Source organism: Mauremys mutica, chromosome 4 (assembly GCF_020497125.1).
Source record: "Mauremys mutica isolate MM-2020 ecotype Southern chromosome 4, ASM2049712v1, whole genome shotgun sequence".
In the NCBI taxonomy this organism is placed as follows: Eukaryota; Metazoa; Chordata; order Testudines; family Geoemydidae; genus Mauremys; species Mauremys mutica.
In genome coordinates, this window is record NC_059075.1 from 19,263,948 (window position 1) to 19,290,199 (window position 26,252).

Sequence of the window (26,252 nt, forward strand, 5' to 3'; positions counted from 1 at the left end):
CATAGATACTAGTGTGAATCCCTTGTTTCCATACGCTAACATCCAGGATTGCACTGATTGCAGGTCCTCCCTTTTGAAGATCCTCACCACAGAAGTGGAGTTTCTGGCATCAGTCCTGCAGAGCTCTTAGGATCCACATGGAGCAATCTAAGCTCTGCAAAACAGGGATCTTTCGCAACATTGTTTCCCCAAATCTTAGAAGCTCTACAAGGTTGTTGCTTCCAGATATATAAGAACTCATAATTGTATGAACGGTTTAGATGTTCTACAACATCTTTGCAAAAGTAGGGTTTTGTACTATGGCGATGGGCATAAAGAGATGCAGATAAAAATATTAATTCTGTATCAAAAATGTTAATATTTCTTAACAGCTAGTCCCAGATCAATCATGGAAGAAACTATTCTCCCAACAGCAACAGCGGCACCCCACTGCAGAGAGAATGCTAAAATTTTAGCCACTAAAAGAAGAGGGATGGAGTGGAGTTAAAAATGTGTCAGACATGGAAAATGGAAGCCCAGTTGGAAAAGGTAGACAAAAGACATAGCAACCTCACTCAGAACATGCCTAGCCCCTAACGCTCAAATCAGCTGAACCCTGCACTCACATAGAACTCATCGCAGCTTTGGGGCCTTAGGTGCTGATTCAAAGCCCACTCTGGCCCTATCTGACCACCTTGTGAAGCTCAGACCTTCTGAACCAGAGTCATACAAACTCTTCTCTATACAATTGGAAGGAGAGCCCAATAATGAATGCTTGGCCTCCCTTGAGTGCACTTTAAAAAAATAAACATGTACGAAACAAGGATTATATGTGTACTTGGAAATAGCTTTTTTATTATTTTTTGAAGTTTAGAGAGCCTGGATCGAGGTTTAATATAATAAAGGATAAACCTGGTTGCTATGTAATTAACTCTAAATTTAACGAGCAATAAAAATACAATTATGCTCTTGTAATGCATTATGCCTATATTCCTTCTCAATACATTTGAAAGGGCTCTCTAGGTGTTCACTTGGCATATAACAAGGTAAAGAAATTATGTTTATTACATGTAAATGTATATTTTTAGCAACTGATATCTAATTTCCTAGGACAATCTTGCCAAACTCAATTAAGTGCACAAATGTGATTATGTATTTAATATTTCTATAATTATGAGACTAAATTATCTCTTACATACAGGGCTGACAATTCAAAGGTTTCCTATTATCTCCATAAACAGCAGAAACGAACATAGAACACTCTACTCTGTTAACAGTGCAGGAAATTGTTATGCTGCATTAGCAGCAAATTTGGAAATCCCTCCACGTTGTGTGTAATCCTCGGTAGGTGTTTTTCTTTCATTGTTTTGATATTTAATTAGCATTCAATTACTGCTTTATCAAACCTATATTAGTCTTATTACACTGGCACACCAATGTTTTTTCTGGAGGTTAATGAACCTGCCTATAAAAATATACTCTGAGCCAAAATTCGACCTATAGTGGGGGAACAGTAAAGCAAATCCCATCTCAATACTCAGTAGAATATGTTATAGGATGTACCAGCTAGAGGAGTTCATTATTATTTGTAACTGAGGCCTGGTTTACACCTGGGGCGAGGGGGAGATTGATCTAAGTTACACAACTTCAGCTATGTGAATAACGTAGCTGAAGTCGACGCACTTAGATGTACTCACCACGGTGTCTTCACTGCAGTGAGTCGACTGCTGCCAGTCCCCCATCGACTCTGCCTGCTTCTCTCCCGGCGGTGGAGTACAGGAGTCAACAGGAGAGCACTTGGGGGTTGATTTATCGCATCTAGACTAGACGCGATAAATCAACCCCCACTGGATCGATCACTGCCCGCCAATCCAGGGGGTAGTATAGACAGACCCTCAGATCAGAGTTCTATTATGCTAGGCACTGTATAAACACATAGGAGGAGACTGTCCTTGCGCCCAAGAGTTTCCAGTCTAAACAGATAAAGGAAGTATTAGTCTCCTAATTTTCCAGATGGGGAAATGAAGCACACATAGGTTACATGACTTGCCCAGGTTACACAGGAAGTCTGTGACAGAGCCAATAACTCAGTTAATTTGCATCCTAGCTTAACTGCAAGACCATCCTTCATCTCTGCTGCACAAAACACTACAAAGGGAAACATCAGGACCAAAACTGATGTATGCTGGGACGATGCATATTGAATAGCTCAAAAGTAATCTGCATCTAATAACTGAGATGAAATTTTGGTTTACCATGTTTTAATCATTATCTTAGTCTAAAATAACAGAGAAGGCTTTTATAAAAAAAAAACGCCAAATTATTAGAGCTGGTAGAAAATTCTCTGATGGAACAGTTTCCCATTGGGAAAATGCATCTTTCCCTCAGAAAATGCAGATTTTAGGAAATGTTTGCAGGAACATATGAATTTTGTCAAAATTTTCAATTAAATGTTATCAGAATGCTGTGTTTCAAGAAGATCAAAGTGCTTTAGTTCAACTTTATCATTTCAACCTATTCTATTCTAGTCTCAAAGTAAAAAAGAAGCATTTTGACCTTATTAAAACAAAACATTTTGAAGAAGTTATTTGATATTTCCCAAACTAAAACTTTTGAAAATTTTGTTTCATGTGAAATTTTGAAATTTAAACTTTTCATTTTGATTCAGGATGAAAGGAAATTTCAAAATGTTAGAATTTTCCATGGAAATGAAATTCCATGTTTCAACAGTCTCTGCAAATTAGACTGGCAAATTCCCTTTTCAATAAAGCAACAGCTGATTAATATTATTAATTTGAAGTACACTTTTAAACCACTGTGTTTGTGTCATTATTACGATGCAAAGTGAAACAACAATTCTGAGCTTTTTAAACCCATCCAATTAAAATGGTTTTTTCAAGTCCTTCTTTTCAATATAGTATTTTTCAAGTATTTAGGAAACATAAAAACTCCTTCGTCTCACATTTTAATATAAACTATTCAGAATGATTGGTTTTCACTTTCTTCATTTCCCAAGTGATCTTCAAAAAAATCACTTCCTACTAAGTGGGCTATTTTGTCTTGCATTAAAATCAAAAGAATCAAAACTTAAAACTGAAAGCATTGCCCAGTTATTAAACTACAACTCACCAGAGAGCTGCAGAATGGCTAAAAGAGACCAAAATGATGAGCAACAAATTCTAGCTCCATTCAGGGGATTTTCTGGACATGATTTATTGAGTGTGTTTCCCAAGTATAATGTGTGTGAGTTTGTTCAATGATATCTTGGGAGTATATTTTTTAAGAGAAAAAGATGGGATATTTACATTTTTATAATGTGCTTGCATCCAGAGCATTACATTTGAATGTTACTAAATTATTGCATATGAATTCTAAAAGATCTTTGTAGTTAAACAACAGAATCCTTGAAATATGTCTCTAGGAAAGTTATCACTAATGGAAAACCTACAGGTTTTGATTTTCATTTACATTCAGTCTGTGGCAGTGCAAAGGGCATTAATACCCACTTCAAGTTATGTAAATGAGAATCAAGCCAACTATGTTTCTATGTATTTTAAAGTCAGAATTAGCTTTATGAATAGTGGCATAATAGTCTACGCTTGCTGCATACTACATCAATGGGTGTCAGAGATAATGCCCTGCAGCTGCGCCTGCTCACTCTCCTGACAGCCTAACGAGTACACTGGGCTACCTCAGCTAGACGGCCAGACAGAAGGCCCTGCCTGATTGGCTGAGGAAACTATCAGTCTTGTTCCTAAGCCCAGCAGCAATTTGCTGCTGCTCAAAGTATTTGCCCACAACGGTGTTAGCTTCTGTGCCTGCTTGTTCCCAAGCCCTGCTCATGCATTAGCTCCAGCCTTGCCTCAGTCCAGGGAACCGAATGTTGACACTTAGCTCTGGCATCCAACCTCTGACCCTCTGCTCCAACTCCAGACTTCTGACTCCAGCTCTGATCCCTGCCTCTGGCCTTCAGCTCCAATTCCTGACTTTGGCTCTGACCCTTAGCTCTGGCACCTGGCCTTTGAATTCAGTTCTAGCCTTTGACCCCGACTCCAGTTCTGGCATCTAGCCACTGACTCCGGGTCTGACCCTGGCTCCTGCACCAACCACTGGGCATGACTACCCATGCCCTGGTCTTTGGCAGTGGGCTGGCACTCTGGTTGGGCTATTGAATTGTTGATATTAAAACGTTTTGAACAGGATGTAATTTGGGGCAAAAATTGGCTGTAAAAGCAGAACAAATACATTTGTTGTATACGAATTCTGACCATTCAACCACATAAGTCTGAAAACACGACTAGAAGTTGCGCACTTCAGCCGCAAATAGGGATCCCATTACGTGTGAAGGAATGGACAGGCCACTCTGAGCCCCTCAGTGCTACACATGCAGAGAAATTAAATCTGCCACGTCTTTAGATTCCTTCCGCTACTTTCATAGAATCATAGAATCTCAGGGTTGGAAGGGACCTCAGGAGATCATCTAGTCCAACCCCCTGCTCAAAGCAGGACCAAACCCAACTAAATCATCCCAGCCAGGGCTTTGTCAAGCCTGACCTTAAAAACCTCTAAGGAAGGAGATTCCAGCACCTCCCTAGGTAACCCATTCCAGTGCTTCACCACCCTACTAGTGAAAAAGTTTTTCCTAATGTCCAACCTAAACCTCCCCCTCTGCAACTTGAGACCATTACTCCTTGTTCTGTCATCTTCTACCACTGAGAACAGTCTAGATCCATCCTCTTTGGAACCCCCTTTCAGGTAGTTGAAAGCAGCTATCAAATCCCCCCTCATTCTTCTCTTCTGCAGGTTAAACAATCTCAATTCCCTCAGCCTCTCCTCATAAGTCATGTGCTCCAGCCCCCTAATCATTTTTGTTGCCCTCTGCTGGACTCTCTCCAATTTATCCACATCCTCCTTGTAGTGTGGGGCCCAAAACTGGACACAGTACTCCAAATGAGGCCTCTTTGTAGCTGTGCTCCTCACTTTAAGTCCTTGCCATACATTTTTGTTTTTCATTTGGGTGTTCGAAATTGCAAGCCGAATAGAAGTCTGTGTATTTGTGTACATAGACTTCTATTCGGCTTGCAATTTCGTTGAATTAACTTAGACTTTATTGGCATGACAAGCTGTCCAAGGGCTTCCAACATGTAAAAAAAGACCCAGACTCAGAGGTCTGGTTTTATCCCTGAGGATAAGGGTAAAAACTATGTTTGGTGTTTGAACCCCAAGTCCATTCCTGCTCCAGAAGTAGGCTCTTACACAGCATGATGACATTCCTGCCATCTCTTTCCTTTCTCCCAAAGTCAGGCACAATCTTTCCTCGTTGCTTTTTAATTAGAAGTATTTTTTATGATCCCTGGTAGTTCAAGGAAATATTTTCCTTGCACCCTTTGTATTTTGAACATGGGGGACGGAGGGGAGCAAGTGTTGTCTGTCTCAACCTCTCCTCTGGCATTGCTCATCTCTGGTTTTGCACCATGCTGTGTGCCTCACAATTTCCCTCCCTAGTTTCTGCTCACTGATTCAGGATATGGTCAGAGATTGTCTTCATTTTCCAGTGCAGAAGTCTGCTAGCGATAGCAGCGTGCCAACTCTCCCTTTCATTTCATAGAAAAAGGTGATTTTCTGGCCCTCATGGTGGTGGGGAGAAAAAAATTGAAAATGTGAACTCTAAATGCTCTCAGACCAGAAGGCATATAACTTCCCTCCTCAAAAAAATATTATATTTGAAATCTCATAATTGGCTTAAAAATCTTATGATTTTTGAAAAACCTTTCTCATGATTTTTAACGCTTGGGGTTGGCAAAACGGTGGGAGCTCTCTGCTAGGCTCTGGAGCATTCAAGGGTGTTGCACATTTTGATTTGTTCTTCAGAGTGTCTCCTATATTGTTTTTTTTAGGTTCTTGTCTAGCATCTCAAGCATTTGTTTGTTTGTTTTGGGAGTGGTTTTCTGTTGCACTGGTCAGATGGCCTTGTCTACACTGGCAAGTTTCTGCACAGTAAAGCAGCTTTCTGCATTGTAATTCCCGAGATGTACACACTGCCAAGACACTTAGTGCCCAGAAACGGTAAAACCCCCCCAATGAGAGGCGTACAGCTTTCTGCGGCAGGGGTACAGCACCGTGGTGCTAGTATAGACACCCTGGTCGATTACAGCGCAGCAATTGGCCCCCAGGTGCTGTCCCACAATGCCTGTTCTCACCTCTCTGGTCATCGGTTTGAACTCTACTGCCCTGCCCTCAGGTGACCAACCATGAGGCCCACCCCTTAAGTTCCTCTGGAATTCTAAAATTCCCCTTCCTGTTTGACCAGTGATGCGTGCATGCACCAGGCAATCCCTCACTTGGAGCAATGCTGAGCTGCTGAACCTCATCAGCATTTGGGGAGAGGAGGCTGTCCAGTCCCAGCTGCGCTCCAGCCATAGGATTTATGATACCTATGGACAGATTTCCTGATGCATGACAGAAAGGGGCCATGACCAGGACACACTTCAGTGCAGAGTCAAAGTGAAGGAGCTGCGGAACACCTACCACAAGGCGTCTGAGGCAAACTGCTGCTCTGGTGCTATGCCCATGAGCTGCCAGTTCTACAAAGAGCAGGACGCAATACTTGGTGGTGACACCACCTCCACTGCGAAGGCACTGTGGATACTTCGGTGGCTCGTGTGCCAGTCGAGAGTGGACCGAGCCAGGAGGAGGAAATCTTGGATGAAGATGTGGAGGGGGAGGGAGACCCAGAGGCAGACGACGACTTGGGGTTCAGAGATGCATGCAGCCAGGAGCTCTTCTCTACCCTGGAGGAGGCTAGCCAGTCACAGAGGTCGGAGCTTGGTGAAGCACAAACAGGGGAGGAGACCCCTGGTAAGGGGCTTTGATTTTGGGAATCACTGGAGTGAGTTGTTGGGGGCAGGAGAATTGCAGAAAGCAGGCTTGTGTCTGTATGATGCATGTACCACCACATGCCTAGTCTGAGTGGCGGAACAGGGTGTTGATTGACTCCCTCATTTCACAGGAATCTGCCTCAGAGATCTCCCGGAAACTCTCCTGGAGATACTGGGCAATCCGCTGCCGCAGATTCTTTGGCAGAGCTGCTTTGTTTCTTGCCCCACTCAGGGTAACTTTCCTGTGCCACTCTGCCATCACTGGGAGGGGCAGGGGGACCATTGCAGCAAACAGGCAAGAGGCATAAGAGCCAGGGCGGAAGCCGCAGTCTTGGAGAAGACCCTCCCTTGATTCCCTGCTTACCCTCAGCAGCGAGATATCTTCCATAATGAACACAGCCTGTGGAAAATATGGGGACAGGAATGATTATAAGACCCCCCTACAGTAGGGTCCAGGAACACTGATTTCCTCTGCCCCTGTGGCTCCTCACCATTTTGGGGGTCTTCTGGCTCATGTGTGCATGCCGGGGGTTAGTCAGTTAGTGATAGGTAAGTGAATAGTGGCTGTGTTTTAAATCACTGAATCAGTGTTCTCTGTGTTGCAAACAATGCTGCTTCCGTAAAATGTTGCATTTTGGCTTCATGGATATGACCTTGGGAACCCAGCCTCCCCCTTTGTTATCGCTGGCTGAATAGCTGTGCAGAATTAGAAAGCGGCCAAGAAGAACTAAAGAGGACTTTCTGCGTGATGTCATGATGCACTCCGCAGCTGAAAAACAAGAATTGAAGGAGTGGCAGGACAGCGAGAAGAGGGACCGAAAGGAGAACGCAGCGCGCCAGAATGAAGCCATGGAGTGGCTCTTAAACATTATGGAGCGCCAAGCGGGCATGCTCCAGGCACTACTAGCACTGCAAGTCGATCAGCTCCGGGCCCGCCCTCCCCTGTCGCAAAACTCTTTCCTATGCGCCCCCACCCCCGACACTGCCAACAAACTCTTAACAACCTCCTGGCTCCAGTCTGTACCCGCTGCATTCCACTCCTGCCCCTGCCCAGTCCAGCCCTGCAGACTCCCACTATCCACTGCACTCAACACCCATCCCTCAGCATTTCAGCCCTGCTGAAGTACAGTGCCCACTGCACTGTACTCCAAAGGACAAGGTTGCATATGATACCTGGACATACACAAATCTTTAACGATCCCGGGACCCCACCTCCTCCTGGGACCCTCCCTTCCATCATCCCCCACAGTGCTAATGGTTTTTTTTGTTTGTTTGTCTCTCTCCTCCAACTGTTGTTTTTTAATAAAAGAATGGTTTTGGTTTGAAAGCAAACAGAGCCCTGCAAAGCAACAGGCAATTTTCTTAAACCTTCACAGTGCATCATCTGCACCAATCACAATCACCTCCTCACATTACAAGCACTGCACTCCCAAGAATAACAACAAATTGCTCCTCAGGGCATCCCTGATCCTTATGGCCCCACGCTGTGCCCCTCTAATAGCACCGGTCTCTGGCTGTTCAAATTCAGCCTCCAGGTGCTGAGCCTCAGTGGTCCAGACCTGAGTGAAGCTTTCACCCTTCCCATCACAAATATTATGGAGTGTACAGCATGCGGTTATAAGCATAGGAATATTGTCATCGGCCAGGTCCAGCCTCCCATATGGGCAGTGCCAGCAGACCTTTAAACAGCCAAAAGCACACTCAACTGTCATTCTGCATTTGCTCAGCCTGTTCTTGAACCACTCCTTGCTGCTGTCAAGGTTCCCCCGTGTATGGCTTCATAAACCACAGTAGGGTCTCCCAGGACCACAATGGGCACTTCGACTTGCCCTACAGTGATCTTCTGGTCCAGGAAGAAAGTCCCTGCTTGCAGCTTCTTGAACAGGTCAGTGTTCTGAAAGATGCATGCATCATGCATCTTTCCGGACCAGTCTGCGTTAATGTCCGTGAAACACCAATGGTGATCCACAAGTGCCTGGAGAACCATAGAGAAATACCCCTTCTGATTAATGGACTTAGTGGCTAGGTGGTCTGGTGCCAGAATAGGAATATGCGTGCCATCTATCATCCCTCCGCAGCTAGGGAACCCCATTGGTGCAAAGCCATCCACAATATCACACACATTGCCCAGAGTCATGGTCTTTTGAAACAGGATGCATTTAATGGCCCTGCACACTTCCATCAACACAAGTCCAACGGTCGACTTTCCCACTCCGAATTGGTTAGCAACCAATCAGTAGCAGTCTGGAATAGCCAGCTTCCATGCACTTCTCCAATGACAGGGCAGCTCTCATTCTCGTGTCCTTGTGCCACAGGGCTGGGGCGAGCTCATCATACAGTCCCATGAATGCGGCTTTCCTCATCCAAAAGTTCTGCAGCCACTGCTCATCCTCCCAGATGTGCATGACGATGTGATCCTACCACTCCGTGCTTGTTTCCTAAGCCCAAAAGCAGCATTCCACTGTGGTCAGCACCTCCATGAATACCAGAAACAATCTCATGTAGTAGCTACTATGCGTGGTGAGATCAATGTCGCACTCCTCTTGCCTTTGTAGTTTAAGGAATAACTCCCCTGTCACTCCTGACATGTTAGTGAGAGCAGGCAGAATATTGGTCAACAATGCGGGATCCATTCCTGCAGATCGAGAGGCAGAGCGTGCAGTACGCAAACTGTTGAAAGATGGCACCAAATGCAGACGGACGTACAGGGATTGCTGGGATGCAAAGCAACGCATCACGGGGCATTGAGACAGGACCCAGGATGCCCTGTCACCCCCTCTGCCTTCCCACAACTCTTAGCAGCATAAGAGGAAGAGATGCTCATGGGATAGCTGCCCAGAATGCACTGCTCTGACTACCAGTGCAAATGACACAAGTGTGAACCTGCTATTGTGCAGGCAGCTGACAGTGTGAACACACAACAGCGATTTCCCTTCAGCACTCTCTGAGTGGCGATGTAACTCTGCCAGTGCAGACGTACCCTTAGCATTATTTGGCCCAGGAACTAATGATATATAGGAGTGGTTCATGCTTCCATTAAGATTTAATTTTTCATCCTCCCATTTCTACTTGGATTGATATAGTACTAGAAGTAGAATCATCTTTTCTATACGTTTCCAGTGCTGGTGAAGACCATGCACTTCTTTCTTTTTCATTCTGATGAACTGTTCTCTCCTTTGAGTCTAAGCCACCAATATGAAGGTGAAACCAGAATGAAACCAAAGTAAAATGCAAAAGCATGGTTAGTGCTTGCAATATTTCCCAAAGAAATAAGCTTCAGAAAGTAAGGATCTTATCTACACCAGTCATGGGTACTTTCATTAAGTCATGTGAGGGCCTTCTCTTTCATATGGATGTACACATGCATGCACACTCTTAGGGTACGTCTATACTACCTGCCAGATCGGCGGGTAGTGTTTGATGTATTGGGGATCGATTTATCGTGTCTGATCTGGACACGATAAATCAATCCGCTAATTGACGCCCGTACTCCACCTTGGCAGGAGGAGTAAGCGGAGTCAACAGGGGAGCCGCAGCAGTCAACTCGCTACTGTGAGGACATGAGGTAAGTCGAACTAAGATACTTCGACTTCGCGTAGCTGAAGTTGCGTATCTTAGTTCGAACCTCGCCGCTAGTGTAGCCCAGGCCTTAGGGTGTGTCTACACTGCAAAAAAGAACTCACAGCAGCAAGTGTCAGAGCCCAGGTCAACTGACTTGGGCTCATGGGGCTCACACTGTGGGTCTAAAGATAGCAGTGTAGACATTCAGGCTCAGGCTGGAGATGTACCCTTATGCTCTTTCCTTTTAACACCCTGGCTAACTCCCTTCTCGTCTTCTCTTTAGTACACATCAGCTTTATCCTCTCACACTCAAACTTGCACTCTGAAAACCCAATATGGGGAAGAAATAAAATTCATATTGACATGTACGCTACTTGAAAAGCAGCCTAACTAGTTCAGGAAGAGCTGATCTGTGCAGGATATTGATTATTCTTGGCTTAATCACCATCTGCAGATCTTGCTATTGATTAAGCAAATGGAGAGGATAGATAGTCTTGGGTTAATAAAGCCTTGGCTTGAAATTCAAAAGATGAGGGCTGAATTTCCAGCTCTGCTGCTAATGTTGTATGTGATCTTGGGCAAGTCACTTAATCTCTCTGTGCCTCAGCTCCCCATCTGGAAAATGGGGATAGAAAGTCTTCTTTTTTCTGGCTTGCCTATTTGGACAGTAAGATCTTCAGGGCTAGAACTGCCTGTACTGTATGTGTAAAGTGCCTAGCACCGTAATGATCTCTCAGTGATACAGTTATCTAAATAATAATGCCTTTTAAAATGGAAACTGGTCAGTAGTGAGAAACTGAAGCACAATGCAATACCTAGAATTCCCAAGGTATTTGCATATTTTGTATAAACCTAATATTGACTCTCCAAGTTGAGCCAAAGCTTGTTCACACAAGTAATTTCCTATTAAAATCTCCTTCTGTTTTTAAAATTCAGATTAGATCATCCTTCTGAATGGCCTTTGTGTACTAGTTGCTGTATCTGCAGCGCTGAGTGCTCATAGCTACAGGTGAGATGAAGTGGCTGCCAGTAGGGTAGGGCAACCGTAAAGCAATCAATTAACAGCAGAGAAAAGCGAAACCTTTATTTCAATGAAGTGATCCAGGCAAGTGCACAGGAGCCCAAACTACCTGACCCATAATCAACATTAAACTGAGGCCTTAGTGATGACATCACAGGCACTCTCATATCTGTAGGTGCCTTTATATTTCTGGTGAATTGCAAGCATGCTGCAGAGATGCTCCCTCCTCTTCTGTGCCTTCCTTTCTCAGATTCACAGGGTTTGGTTCTCTTTCACTTAGAGATGCAGAGGGGAGGTCAGGGACCGGGTTACAGACTGCAGTCTGTGACTTTCCTTACAGTCAGGGTGAAAGGATGGACTTGTGGCCTGTTCTTGGGAAACATACGTTGAAGTCTAAGCTCTGCCACAGATTTCCTGGGCAAGTCATTCCATACCGCGGTTCACCATCTATAAAATGGGTATTATGCTGCTTTACCTTAGAAAATGTTTTGAGACTGCCTCACAACATTAGTGAATGTAATCAGTTATAAGTGTTCAAGGCTATATAAGAACCTAAATAGGTAGCTCTCAAAACCAGGGTCAGACTGAAATAAAAAAACCCCACATATTTGCTTGCCTTTTTTTTTTTTTTTAAGAATACCCTCCAACGTACTGAGCTCTGGTGTCATTTTCACACACTGACCTTTCTATCCATGGCACAGGCATTCTCATTTTAAACATAAAGACACTAAGTGAAATTCCAATCAAGCTGTCAGGCTTCATTTTAATTCTCAGACTGTCCATGTGCGAAAGGGAGAGAGAATCACCATTCACACTGATTCTCATGAAGAGAGGGAGAGCGAGAGAGAATAACAAGCTGTGCTGATATATTAATTATCTATTTATAATATGTAATCTTTTCAACTTCTGTCATGTTAAAATCAACAAAGAATTTAGCTGAAGACAGCCATAAAATGAACTGATTACGGCTTGCTAACAACAGTGATGAAAGAGCAAACGCACACAGCTATGCAAATAGGAAATATGACATGACAGAGAGCACAGCCACCGCGATAACAGCAGGTAACTTCTGGGCTCTCCAGCTTTCCCACCAAACTCACTCTGATGTTCCCTTTGTTCTCAAACTGGCACATTTTTGGCATGTGAGGGTGGGGGTGGGGAGAAGTCAGCCGAAAGTTAGCTCCTACTGAAAGATATTGCACAGAGTAATGGAAGAGTGAAGGCTATACAGTTGGTATGAAACACGTATCCTCATCAGGGAGCTAATGTTGTACCCCGCGAGCACATATGTTGTGATAACTCAACAACTAGTGGCCATCCAAATATGCTGGTTTAGGACATTGTTACCTACGCACATGTATACAATTAGTGGAAAACATGATTTAGCATGAAAAACATTTTTTCTGTATCAAAAAAGTAGAGGGGGGCACAAATGTATCCCAAATATGGTGCACTGTTATCCTGTATAGTTAGGAGGTCTATGTACACATTTGCTTTAGTGAGAGTATCTTCTATTGTATGTATCCCTCGCTAAGCAAGCTGGTTTTTTTCCATAAATATAATTTGTATATGCTAATTAATGCATTTGTGGGGTAATGTACCCCACAAGCATATATGTTGTAATAACTCATGAACTATGGGCTATCCAACAACGCAGTTTTAGAGCACTGCATATGCTAATTGAAAATGCATTGCAGCGACAGTGGTTGCTGCATACAGTCACCCTAAGGTAGAAGGTACAGGGATGTGTGACTATTGCATATAGGCTCACACCAAATGAAACTCCTTCTAGTTCTTTCAGTTTATTAGTTAAATAAAGGGTTTTATCACCTAAAACATCAAAGAATTGTTCTTAAATTCTGAATGCATTTGAGGGACAAACTTTCCCCACAACACAGTTAATGCAACTTTTTTCTCTACACTGGATGTTATTGTTAGAGAAGGGCCCAGTTTTCCCAGGAAAATATCTAAAGCCAGACTGGAGTAATCAGTCTGTACTTTTCTGGAGCTGAGCTTTACACCTTTAGATTTCTAGGTACTTTCAAAAGTGTTGACTTAAGAACCTAAGTCTCAACATTTTAAAAAGTGACTTAAGCTCTTAGGGTCCTAAGTCCTATTGATTTTCAGTGAGAGTTAGGCTCATAACTGATAAATCATGTTTGAAAATGGGACTTAGGCACTTCTGAAAATGTTACCCCTATATCTCTCTGGAACAACAGTGTAATGTTTTAGTTATGCACTGCTGCCTTATAATCGGGAACTGTGATGCTATTATAGAGTACCACACCACACATGTAATAAGCTAGATTCTGGTCCATACAAAGTGATTGAAAAAACTGCCTAACTCGAGTCCCTTCCAGACCAGTGGGGGTCATTTCAGGCTGTGTCACCTTTGCCTACTGCCCATCACAATGTGAGAGCTGGCCAATAGTTCTACATATCTCCACAGAAATCCTGTTAAGTAGCCTCACACCTTATTCTCAACTGTCCGAAATGGGCCGCCTTGATTATCACTACAAAAGTTTTTTTTTCTCCTGCTGATAATAGCTCATCTTAATTAATTAGCCTCTTGAGTTGGTATGGCAACTTCCACCTTTTCATGTTCTCTGTATGTATATATATATCTTCTTACTATATGTTCCATTCTATGCATCTGATGAAGTGGGCTGTAGCCCACGGAAGCTTATGCTTAAATAAATTTGCTAGTCTCTAAGGTGCCACAAGTACTCCTGTTCTTTTTCCAAAGATGCAGTCCTTCAGTATCACTTCACTTCAAGGGAGAGTGGCTACGAACAATGATAAAGCCCAATGAATCCTGGACAGGGGAAAGAGAAAAGGGAAAAATAAAGATAATAGGAACAGCCATACTGGGTCAGCCCAGTATCCTGTTGTGACACTCTGTACCTCAAGGTAGCATCATGGAGCCCCCTTATTTACCATTATAATATTATTATGATATGTTTTGTAGAAAGTATGCCTTGTGAGGTATCATTGTAAAAGTCTTGATCTGTTGAACATTAATATCCTGTTGGATTATATGTGCTATCATTGTATATGAAGTTATGAAGTATTGTTATATGTGTTGCGGAAATATGTTGTGAGGTTGGGAACACCCACAACCAGTCTTTCAGTTACAACAAAGGAGTAGCTATCAATAGCCAGATGGGTGATTAATGGCTCATCAACACCCAATCCACTATCCCACAGACTTCTAGGAGAAGGCAGGTATGCTATGGGGGCGGGCACACATCACAGCAAAGATTTTTCCAGCAAACTGAAGAAAAGTATAAAAAAGAGACAGTGACATCATCACTTGGCCTCCCCTTCCCTCCCCCCCCCCCGCCCATCTCAACACCTGGAGGAACATCTGGAGGAAAAAGACTTTGAACTGGGGAAGAGTGATCTCAGGCTGAAAAAGGAGTCCAGCCTGTATATTAAGGAACTGTAACCTGCTTGTCCCATCTGTCAGGGTGAGAAAAGCTCTTTGATTCCTCCCTTGCTTAGATTAAAAGTTTAGGATTTAGAATGCTTGTTTCTATTTTTATTTCTTAGGTTAACTGCTTCTGACCTTTACACTTACCTCTTATAATCACTTACAATCTATCTTTCTATAGTTAATACACTTATTTTAAAGTTTAACCTTACCAGGAGTTTGTCTAAACTGCTTGGGAAATTTGCTCAGGTTAAAAAGGTGGGTGTATATACACTTTCTTATGAAGAAGTGGTGAACTAAGTAAAATGAACTTACACTGATCAGCCTTCTGATCAGTGCAAAATGGTACAGTTTTGAGGAGCAAGACTGGGGAGCTGGCAGGGATAGGGGATTGGCTAGAGCCTCTCTATTGATGCTTCATGAGTGGCTGAGAGATCATTCATGTAACACACTTGGGTGAGTCCTTGCCTGTGGATGTCTGTAAGTGCAGTGCTTAGCAGAGGTTTGTAGCTTGATGTCAAAATCACAATATGAAAGATAGTATTGGGGGTAGCCATGTTAGTCTGTATCCACAAAAACAACTAGGAGTCTGGTGGCGCCTTAAAGACTAACATTTATTTGGGCATAAGCTTTCATGGGTAAAAAACCCACTTCTTCAGATGCATGGAGTCCATGAGAGATAATCCAGGTTGGTGGGACAGAGTGCTCTGTGGCTGCACAGTCTAGGTTGCACCCCAGGGACCATGTCACACCTGTCTTCAAACAGTGGCCAATGCCAGGTGCTTCAAGAACAGTGCGCTCCGAGTGATGCATTCCCTGTTATCCACTCCCAGGTTCTGGCAATCAGAGGCTAGGGAAACTGAAAGCCTGGGGTTCCATCCCTGATCATCTTGGCTAAAAGCCATTGATGGACCTATCCTCCATGAACTTATCTAGTTCTTGTTTGAACTCAGTATCCCCTGGCAATGAGTTCCAAAGACTGATTGTGTTGTGTGAAGAAGTACTTCTTTTGTTTGTTTTAAACCTGCTCCCTCTTAATTTCATTGGACTAGGAGTTCTGGTGTTATGTGAAGGAGTAAATAATATTTTCGTATTCATTTTCTCCACACCATTCATGATTTACAGACCTCTATCATATCCCCTATTAGTCATCTCTTTTCAAAGCTGAAAAGTCTCAGTCTTTTTAATCTCTCCTCATACAGAAGCTGTTTCATACCCTTAATAATTTTTGTTGCCCTTCTCTGTACCTTTTCCAATTCACATATATCTTTTTTGAGATGGGGTGACCACACCTGCACGCACTATTCAAGCTGCCGGTATACTATGGATTTATATGGTGTCATTATGATATTTTCTGTCTTCTTATCTATCGCTTTCCTGATGGTTCATAACATTGTTAGCTTGTTTGACTGCTGCTGCATGTTGAGCTGATGTTATCAGAGAACTATCCACAATGAGTACAAGATCTCTTTTTTGAGTAGTAACACCCAATTTAGATCCCATCATTTTGTATATATAGTTGAGATTATGTTTTCCAGTGTGCACTACTTTACATTTGTCAACATTGAATATCATCTGCCATTTTGTTGCTCCGTCACAGTTTACTGAGATCCCGTTGTAACTCTTCAGTCTGCTTTGGACTTAACTATCTTGAGTAATTTTGTATTGTCTACAAATTTCCCCACCTCACTGTTTACCCCTTTTTTTCTGGATCATTTATAAATATGTTGAACAGCACTGGTCCCAGTACAGATTCTTGGGGGACACCACTATTTACCCCTCTATTCTGAAAACTGACCATTTATTCCTACCCTTTGTTTCCAGTCTTTTAACCAGTTCCTGATCCATGAGAGGACCTTCCCTCTTATTACCTGACTGCTTACTTTGCTTAAGAGCCTTTGCTGAAGGACTTTGTCAAAGGCTTCCTGAGAGTCCAAGTACATGATATCAACTGGATCACCTTTGTCCACATGTTTTTGACCCCCCCTCAAAGAATTCCAGTAGATCGGTTAGGCATGATTTCCCTTTACAAAAGCCATGTTGACTCTTCCACAACAAATCATGTTAATCTATGTGTCTGAAATTACTGTTCTTTACTATAATTTCAACCAATTTGCCTGGTACTGAAGTTAGGCTTACTGGCCTGTAATTGCCAGGATTGCTCCTGGAGCCTTTTTTTAAAAATTGGTATCATATTAGGTATGCTCCTGTCATCTGGTACAGAGGCTGATTTAAGTGATAGTTACATACCGCAGCTCTGCAATTTCATATTTGAGTTCCTTCAGAACTCTTGGGTGAATACCATCTGCTCCTGATGACTTATTTTAATTTTTAAATAATTAAATAGATATAAAATAAACAATTAAATATATAAAAATAAATAACAAATTAAAAATGCAACCGTTTAATTTATCAACTTTTTTCCAAAATCTCCTCTATGGATACCTCAGTCTGGGACAGTTGCTCAGATTTGTCACCTAAAAGGAATGGCTCAGGTATGGGAATCTGCCTGACATCCTCTGCAGTGAAGACCAATACAAAGAATTAATTTAGCTTCTCCACAATGGCCTTATCTTCCCTGAGTGCTCCTTTAGCACCTCAATCATCTGGTGGCCCTACTGATTGGCAGACTTCCTGCTTCTGATATACTTAAAACTTTTTTTGCTGTTAAAGGGCTTGGCTACACTTACAAATTTGCAGCGCTGCAGCAGGGTGTGAAAACACACCCTCTCCAGCGCTGCAAATTGCGGCGCTGCAAAGCGCCAGTGTGGTCAAAGCCCCAGCGCTGGGAGCGCGGCTCCCAGCGCTGTCCGTTATTCCCCACAGGGAGGTGGAGTACGGACAGCGCTGGGAGAGCTTTCTCCCAGCGCTGGCGCTTTGACTACACTTAGCGCTTCAAAGCGCTGCCGCGGCAGCGCTACCGTGGCAGCGCTTTGAAGTGCTAAGTGTAGCCACAGACCCTTGGTGAGTTGCTCTTAAATATTTTTGTTTGCCTATCTGATTATAAGATCTATTATTATAAATGCTTCACACAGTCCCAGAATGTCCTAGTTTGTAACAGACTTAAGTTTTGTCTTTGATTAGTCACCAGTTTCCCCCACCCAACTATCAATTAAATTTTAAGCAATTCCAAGTGACATGGAAACCTAACAGGAATATAATGAAATACTGGTTCAAACATTTTGATACCACAACACATTCAGTTCTTAAGTTATCCCTGTTTAATTAAAAATTTGTTACTGCGACATCAACCTCATTGTATAGAGCCTAGACCCTGCATAAATTACCAGTGATTTGCTACTTTGATAAATAAACATTAAATGCATGTCAAGGCCTCTTGCTATCAAGCATGAAGTAATTCCTGTGATAAAAAAGTGAAAATCTTTTAATTACAAAATTCATTGAAATCAATCTAAAATAAAACGCTTTGCATTTCTAATGTTAAATGATGAAAGTGCCCAATGAACCACAGCTAAACAACCACAATGCATTTTGTGAAAATGTTTCAACCTGAAAAAAGAGCAGTTTAATTTACTGAACAAATACTGCAAATACTAGAGATAGGGTCAAGTACAAACTATGGATCCAAAGCCAAGATTCCAAACCCTCAAAGTTCACAGGGGTTCAGATCTTGAGGTTTGGTTTTGTTCATTATAAGGCTAGGAGCCATTTGTAAAATCCAGATCTGGGTCCCAGATCATATTTTAATCAAAGCTTAAACTGTAGGGGTGTTCAGATCTGGGATTTCAAGTCAGGCCCTCATATTTCTTACACCTTATCTCTTCCATTTTCTAATGGTCCAGATTCAACAAAGCACTTAAGCATGTACTTAACTTTCAGAAATTGACTAGTCCCATTGAAATCAATAGGATTAGTCTCCTGCTGAAAGTTAAGTACTTGTTTAATGTCAAAGTTTTTAATCATGTGCTTAACTTTAATGATTGGAATAGACCCATTTCAATGGGAATAAGGCCATGCTTAAAGTTAAGCACATGGCTAAGCACTTCCCAGTCAATGACAGTGGCCAGTAGTAGATGCCTCAGAAGAAATAGCAAGAACCCTCTTTGTGGACAGTTATGGAGTAACCTACCCACCAGGGAAGCTATTCCTAATCCCCAGATCGTAGCAGCTGACATATGTCCTGAATCATGAGGATTACATCCTTTCCGTTTTTGTCCAATTGAAGTTCATATAAATGTCTAATCCTTATTGGTTCTGGACTTAATGGATTTCAATGGAGTGAAACTATTAGACTGGAGTAATATTGTGGTGAACCAGGCACATTATCTGCTGGACAAACCAGTATGGAGTTCATGCCTATGTTCACTTTTTCCTGCTACTGCAGTTATTATAATTACCAAAGACTTTCTCCACCTCATCATTTTTCTGACCTTTCAGGTCATTCCTTTAAAGCTCCTTCTAAGAATAGACTTCATGCTCCTCAATTCATTATAATAAATGAAACCACATGAAAGCATTTATTTTAGCCTTTATTTTAGAAGGACTTTCATAGACTCATAGAATATCAGGGTTGGAAGGGACCTCAGGAGGTCATCTAGTCCAACCCCCAGCTCAAAGCAGGACCTAATCCCCAACTAAATCATCTCAGCCAGGGCTTTGTCAACCTGACCTTAAAAACCTTTAAGGAAGGGGATTCCACCACCTCCCCAGGTAACCCATTCAAGTGCTTCACCACCCTCCTAGTGAAAAAGTTTTTCCTAATATCCAACCTAAACCTTCCCCACTGCAACTTGAGACCATTACTCCTTGTTCTGTCATCTGCTACCACTGAGAACAGTCTAGATCTATCCTCTTTGGAACCCCCTTTTAGGTAGTTGAAAGCAGCTATCAAATCCCACCTTATTCTTCTCTTCTGCAGACTAAACAATCCCAGTTCCCTCAGCCTCTCCTCATAAATCATGTGCTCCAGCCCTCTCATCATTTTTGTTGCCCTCCGCTGGACTCTTTCCAGTTTTTCCACATCCTTCTTGTAATGTGGGGCCCAAAACTGGACACAGTACTCCAGATGAGGCCTCACAAATGCTGAATAGAGGGGAATGATCACGTCTCTTGATCTGCTGGCAGTGCTCCTACTTATACAGCCCAAAATGCCATTAGTCTTCTTCGCAAAAAGGGCACACTGTCGACTCATATCCAGCTTCTCGTCCACTGTAATCCCTAGGTGCTTTTCTGCAGAACTGCTGCCTAGCCACTTGGTCCCCAGTCTGTAGTAGTGCATGGGATTCTTCCTTCCTAAGTGCAGGACTCCGCACTTGTCCTTGTTGAACCTCATCAGATTTGTTTAGGTCCCTCTGTACCCTATACCTACCCTCCAGCGTATCTACCACTCCTCCCAGTTTAGTGTCATCTGCAAACTTGCTGAGGGTGCAATCCACACCATCCTCCAGATCATTAATGAAGATATTAAACAAAACCGGCCCCAGGACTGCCCCTGGGAGCACTCCGCTTGACACCAGCTTCCAACTAGACATGGAGCCTTTGATCACTACCCGTTTAGCCTGATGATCTAGCAAGTAATAAGAAATAATTTTAGTAGTATTTAATTTCAAAAAGAGAAACTACATAAAAATGAGAAAGCTAGTAAAATGGAAGTTAAAAGGAACAGTCACAAGGGTGAAATGCCTTCAAATTGCATGGAAGCTATTTTAAAACACCACTGTAGAGGCTCAAACTAAATGTATACCCCAGATCAAAAAAAAGTAAGATGACCAAAAAATACCACTATGTCTAAACAGAGTAAAAGAGGTGGTTATAAGGAGATTATTTTAAACAAAAGGAACAAGCCTGGGTTGCTGTGTCAGCAGAAAATTATCATAAATACACACTGAAAATACATAAAGACAGCAATGCTGTTTGACTGCAAGGATTGCTTCAGGAATGGACATCAGGGTACAGTAGCCTAAATGATAAGCAAACCATGCCCCTATTTCCCAGCCTGCAAGCATGTACAATAGACCATTAAGTCAACATGTACAGGGGTGACAGACAATGACTGTGCAGTCCCAAGGGAATTTCACAACATTTTGAGGGTAATTTTTGTGATTTGGCACTATAACTATTTTCCCCCATTGAGGAATATGGATTTATAATGAATGCCCACTGTAAATCTCTCAATCTCTCCTGTTTAGAGCTTTGAAGAATTATTCACACTGAACAATTTATAAGAAGAACTTACCCTTTTTTCCTTCTCAGGAATTATGTGCTATTGAGTCATGATTGTTATTCACAATGTTCAATGAATAACTTCTGCAAACAAATTTAAGCTGGTGGATTGTTCATAAAATGTTCATTTTCTCTGTTCCAACCACCATTCATACTATGATTGGTCCCTTCCCCGTAAGTCATATTGGTATTGCTTCTTTTCCCTCATGGAATTACTTTAGATTTATAAACAAGAAGAGTCTTTTTATGTTCATGTTTTCTCCTAATTGTTCAATTAAACTATTGCATGAATAATAAAAAAGACTTTCCAAATGTCCATGAAAGTGAGTAGACAACAGGAATATTCTCATGCTTAATGTGAAGCAGCTGGGGGACTGATCCAGAATTCACTTAAGTCCATGCAAAGACTCCTGTTGACTTCAGCGGCTGTTGGATGAGGCCTATGCTGAAGCAATTTGCTGAATCAGGGCCTAAGTGAATGTCACGCTCTGCCTGTAAAAGCAGCAAAGAGTCTTGTGGCACCTTATAGACTAACAGACGTTTGGGAGCATGAGCTTTCGTGGGTGAATACCCACTTCGTCGGATGCAGTAGTGGAAATTTCCAGGGGCAGGTATATATAAGCAAGCAAGAAGCAGGCTAGAGATAACGAGGTTAGTTCAATCAGGGAGGATGAGGCCCTGTTCCAGCAGCTGAGGTGTGAAAACCAAGAGAGGAGAAACTGGTTTTGTAGTTGGTTTTGTAGTTTCTTCCAACCTGCCTGGGTGCAGGTTGGAAGAAACTAAAATAACCCAGGTTTGAATGTAGCGGGCACATCCCCATTCTTCACATTGGTGGGCCTTACCCTTTTCAGTTGCAAGTCATTGGGAGGGAGAGCTGTAGTTAGTCATTTTTAATTTTTTTAATGTACTTACCTTAGAAATGTGGTATCGTGACTTACATAGCACCAGAAAAGGAGAACTTGTGTGGGGACACAGAAATTAAGAAGCAAGAAGGCTCAAATCACTTCTGTTTCTAATGATTGTGTTGTCCTTTCCTATGGGACAAGGACTTTAACTGTGAAAGTAAAAATAATGGAGGCAGAAGTCCAGGAGCAGAGTGGGGGCTATCCAGTTTATTGCACTGAATGCAACGTGTCTGATTACCTGCCTTGTGAGCAGGTAGTGTATGTGTGCATTCGGTGCAATCAGCTCATAGAGCTCAAAGACTGAGTACAGGCTCTTGAGGCCAGAGTGACTGAACTGGAGGAGCTAAGGGAAACAGAGAGGTACATAGATGAGACTTTCAGAAACACAGAGCGATCCCACCCCCAGTCTGACAGCCTCTATGCTGTTGAAGAAGATGAAAGCCTCAGGGAAGGAGAACATCAAGCTGGAATGGAGGGAAAGGATTCCATAGTTGGGGCCCTCCTTCCAGATAATGTCACAGTTTCCTCCTGTACTGAGGATATCCTTTTGGGGGAGGAGAGCCCAGTTATTAGGAAGAGAGATACTAGTAATATGGGATTCATTTATGAGAAATATGGATAGTTGAGCTTGTGACAACTGGGAGTGTCGCATGGTGAGTTGCCTGCAGGATGCAAAGGTTGTGGACTTCTAAAGACATTTAGGCAGAGGTATGTGCAGTGCTGAAAGGAGCCAGTGGTCGTGGTACACGTTGGTACCGATGACATAAGGAAAGATAGGAAAGACATCTTGGAAGCCAAATTTAGGCTTCTACAAAGGAGATTAAAGTCCAGAACCTCCAGGGTAACATTCTCTGAAATGTTTCCAGTTCCATGGTCAGGGCCAGTTAGACAGACAGAATAACAGGATCTCAATGCGTGATGAGGCAATGTTGTTCAGAGGAGAGATTTAGCTTTATTAGGAACTGGATAACCTTTTTGGAAAGGAGGAGCCTATACAGAAAGGATGGGCTCCCACCTAAACCAAAACAGAACCAGACTGCTGGCATGTAAAATTAAAAAGGTCATAGAGGAATTTTTTCACCTAAGGGCTGAGGGGAAAGCTGACAGGTGCTGAGGAGCACACAGTTGGACACACACATCCTATAGAGGAGGATCTATTAAAGAGATACTCAAGAGGAGAGGATAGAAATTGATAATGTACAGGTAGGAACTGAATTTAAACAGTCAAACAAAAGAGAGTCTCATTCAATTCATCACATGGCGGCAGACAACTATAAAATTTATCAATAAGTGCTTGTATACAAATCCTAGAAGTCTAAATACTAAGAGGAGTGAAATTGAGTGCCCGGTAAGAAATGAGTATATTGATGGAATAAGTATCACAGAAACTTGGTGGAACAATAACAATCAATGGGACAAGGTAATACCAGGGAACAAAATATGTAGAAATGACAGAATAGGCTGTACTGGTTGGGGAGTGGTACTATATGTGAAAGAAAGCATAGACTCAAATATAGTAAATAATCCTACTGTACCACAGAATCACTATAGATAGAAATACCATGCTCGAACAATAAGAGTAGAGCAGTGGGAATATACACTGAACACTTGGCCAGAATGGTCACAGTGATTGTGAAATCTTCAGGGAGATTAAAGAGGCTACAAAAACAGAAAATAATAATGGGGGATTTCAACTATGCCCATACTGACTGGATACATATCACCTAAGGACAGGAGGCAGAGATAAAATTTCTGGATACCATTATTGACGGCTTCTTGGAGCACCTAGTCCTGGAATCCTCAAGAGGAGAGGCAATTCTTGATTTAGTCCTAAGTGAAGCACAGAATGTGCTCCAAGTAGTAAATATAGCTGAACCGCTCAGTAATAGTGACTATAGTGTAATTAAATTTAACATCCTTGTAGAGGGGAAAATACCAAAGAAACCTACCATAGTAATGTTTAATTTCAAAAAGAGAAACTACATGAAAATGAGGAAGCTAGTAAAATGGAAGCTAAAAGAAACAGTCACATGGGTGAATTGCCTTCAAATTGCATGGAAGCTATTTAAAAACACCATAGTAGAGGCTCAAACTAAATGTATACCCCAGATCAAAAAAAAGTAAGATGACCAAAAAATGCCACTATGGCTGAACAGAGTAAAAGAGGTGGTTAGAAGCAAAAAGACACCCTTTGAAAATTGAAAGTCAGATCCTCCCAAGGAAAATAAAATGGAGCATAAACTCTGGCAAGTCAAGTGTAAAAGTATAATTAGGCAGTCCAAAAAATAATTTGAAGAGCAACTAGCAAAAGACAAAAAGTACCAGCAATTTTTTAAGTATATCAGAAGCAGGAAACTTGACAAGCTATCAATAGGACCACTGGACAATCAAGGTGCTAAAAGGAGCACTCAAAGAAGACAAGGTCATTGCAGAGAAGTTAAATAAATTCCTTGCATTGGTCTTCACTGCAGATGATGACAGGGAGACTCCCACACTTGAGCCATTATTTTTAGGTGACAAATCTGAGGAAGTGTCCCAGACTGAGGTGTCATTAGTGAAGGTTTTGGAACAAATTGGTTAAACAGTAAAAATACACCAGGACAAGATGATTTTCATCCAAAAGTTCTGAAGGAACTCATATATGAAATTGCAGAACTATCAGCTGTAGTATGTAACCAATTGCTTAAATCAGCCTCTGTACCAGATGACTGGAGGATAGCTAACGTAATGCTAATTTAAAACAAAACAAACAAACAAACAAATTAATAGTCAGCAAATTTAAAACAAATGTAAGGAAGTATTTCTTCACATAACACACAGTCAATCCATGGAACTCCTGCCAGGGAATGTTGTAAAAGCCAAGTGTATAACTGGGTTCAAAAAAGAATTAGATACAATAATTGAGGATAGATCAATCAATGGCTATTAGTCAAGATGGTCAGGGACACACTACCATGCTCTGGGTGTCCCTAAACCTCGGATTGCCAAAAGCTGGGACTGGTTGATAGGAGGGATCAGTCAATAATTAACCTGTTCTGCTCATTCCCTCTGAAACACCTGACTAGAACCTGACTTCACAAATAGTCCCATTCATTTTAGTGAGACTATTCCTGGAGCTAGAACTTATTGTGAGTAAAGTTAGCAGAATCTAGCCCTTAATGTCAAATTCTATCTTTGGATGCAAATGGACAACTCCCGGTAACTTTGGTAGGAACTGTCTAAATATATCTCAGGACAAAATTTGGCCATGATCATCTCTTTCACTGATATTTGATAATATTGTTTTGTCAATCTACAATATGTTTTTACCAATTATGAAGAGAGCATTCAATTATTCAGCTATGTGCATGTCCCCCATCACGACAGTATCTGAGCACCTCACAGATAGTAATAAGTTATCTTACAACCACTCATGTGAAGTAGAGAAGTAGAATTGCCATTTTACAGATGGAGAATGGAGGCGCTGATTGACTAAGGATTTGTCTACACAAGAAAATTAATCTGGAATAAATTAGGGTGCATTTAAAGCAGACTACTTATTTCTGATTAACTCCATGTGTGGATGCTCTTATTCTGGAATAAGAACCTTATTCTGAATAAGCTTCATCCATTCAACTAGCATGGAATAAGGCAGTCTTATTCCAGAATAAAATTGTCTACACATGGATATATTCAGGAGTAGCTCCACATGTAGACAATCCTTTAGTGACTTGCCCAACATCATACAGGCAATTTGTGGCTGGGCCAAGAACTGAACACAGGTTTTTTGAGATTCCATTCTGTGCCTTAATCACAAGACCATCCTTCATCTTATTAGAAATGGTCTTTCACGGTTATACGTATTTTTAGTGTGGCACTGTGATTCTTTGACATATGAAAGTTCAAGGAAGTTCTAAAATAATTCACCACTGTTTAAAGGATCAGATACTTCTCATTCTTTTCTAGACAAAATTCAAACCCTGTGGTGTGCAGCCATTTGGAAAGTTAGATCATGGTTTTCTTCCTTTTTTTCTTGTGTGCCACATATGATATCTCCATATTTGTATTTTGGAAAATTTAAAACTTGCTAATTTGCCTTTCATAGTTCTCTTAATTAAAAATTAATATGTTTTTAAAATCAGCTCTTTTACACTTCTCTAATTAAATTTCCACAGGATATTTTTTTTTTGTGGGAGAATTCAATTAGGTTTCAATTTTAGTAATCAAAAAAGCACTGGTGCTTTGAGTATTTGATTTTTAATTTAAAAATTTGACATGGCATTCCAATTAAAATGTTCAACAGTTGCATCGTA

At 41.8% G+C, this 26,252-nt stretch overlaps 1 long non-coding RNA gene across 1 annotated transcript in view; it reads left to right on the forward strand.

The window, feature by feature from the left end:
* Positions 1-391: 391 nt before the first annotated feature.
* LOC123370471 overlaps positions 392-26,252 on the forward strand; it is a 50,890-nt gene continuing 25,029 nt past the window's right edge. Inside the window, exons 1-3 of the long non-coding RNA XR_006579423.1 lie at positions 392-528; positions 1,181-1,323; positions 12,369-12,501. This is a non-coding gene — a long non-coding RNA (uncharacterized LOC123370471). The remainder of the gene's footprint in view (positions 529-1,180; positions 1,324-12,368; positions 12,502-26,252) is intronic.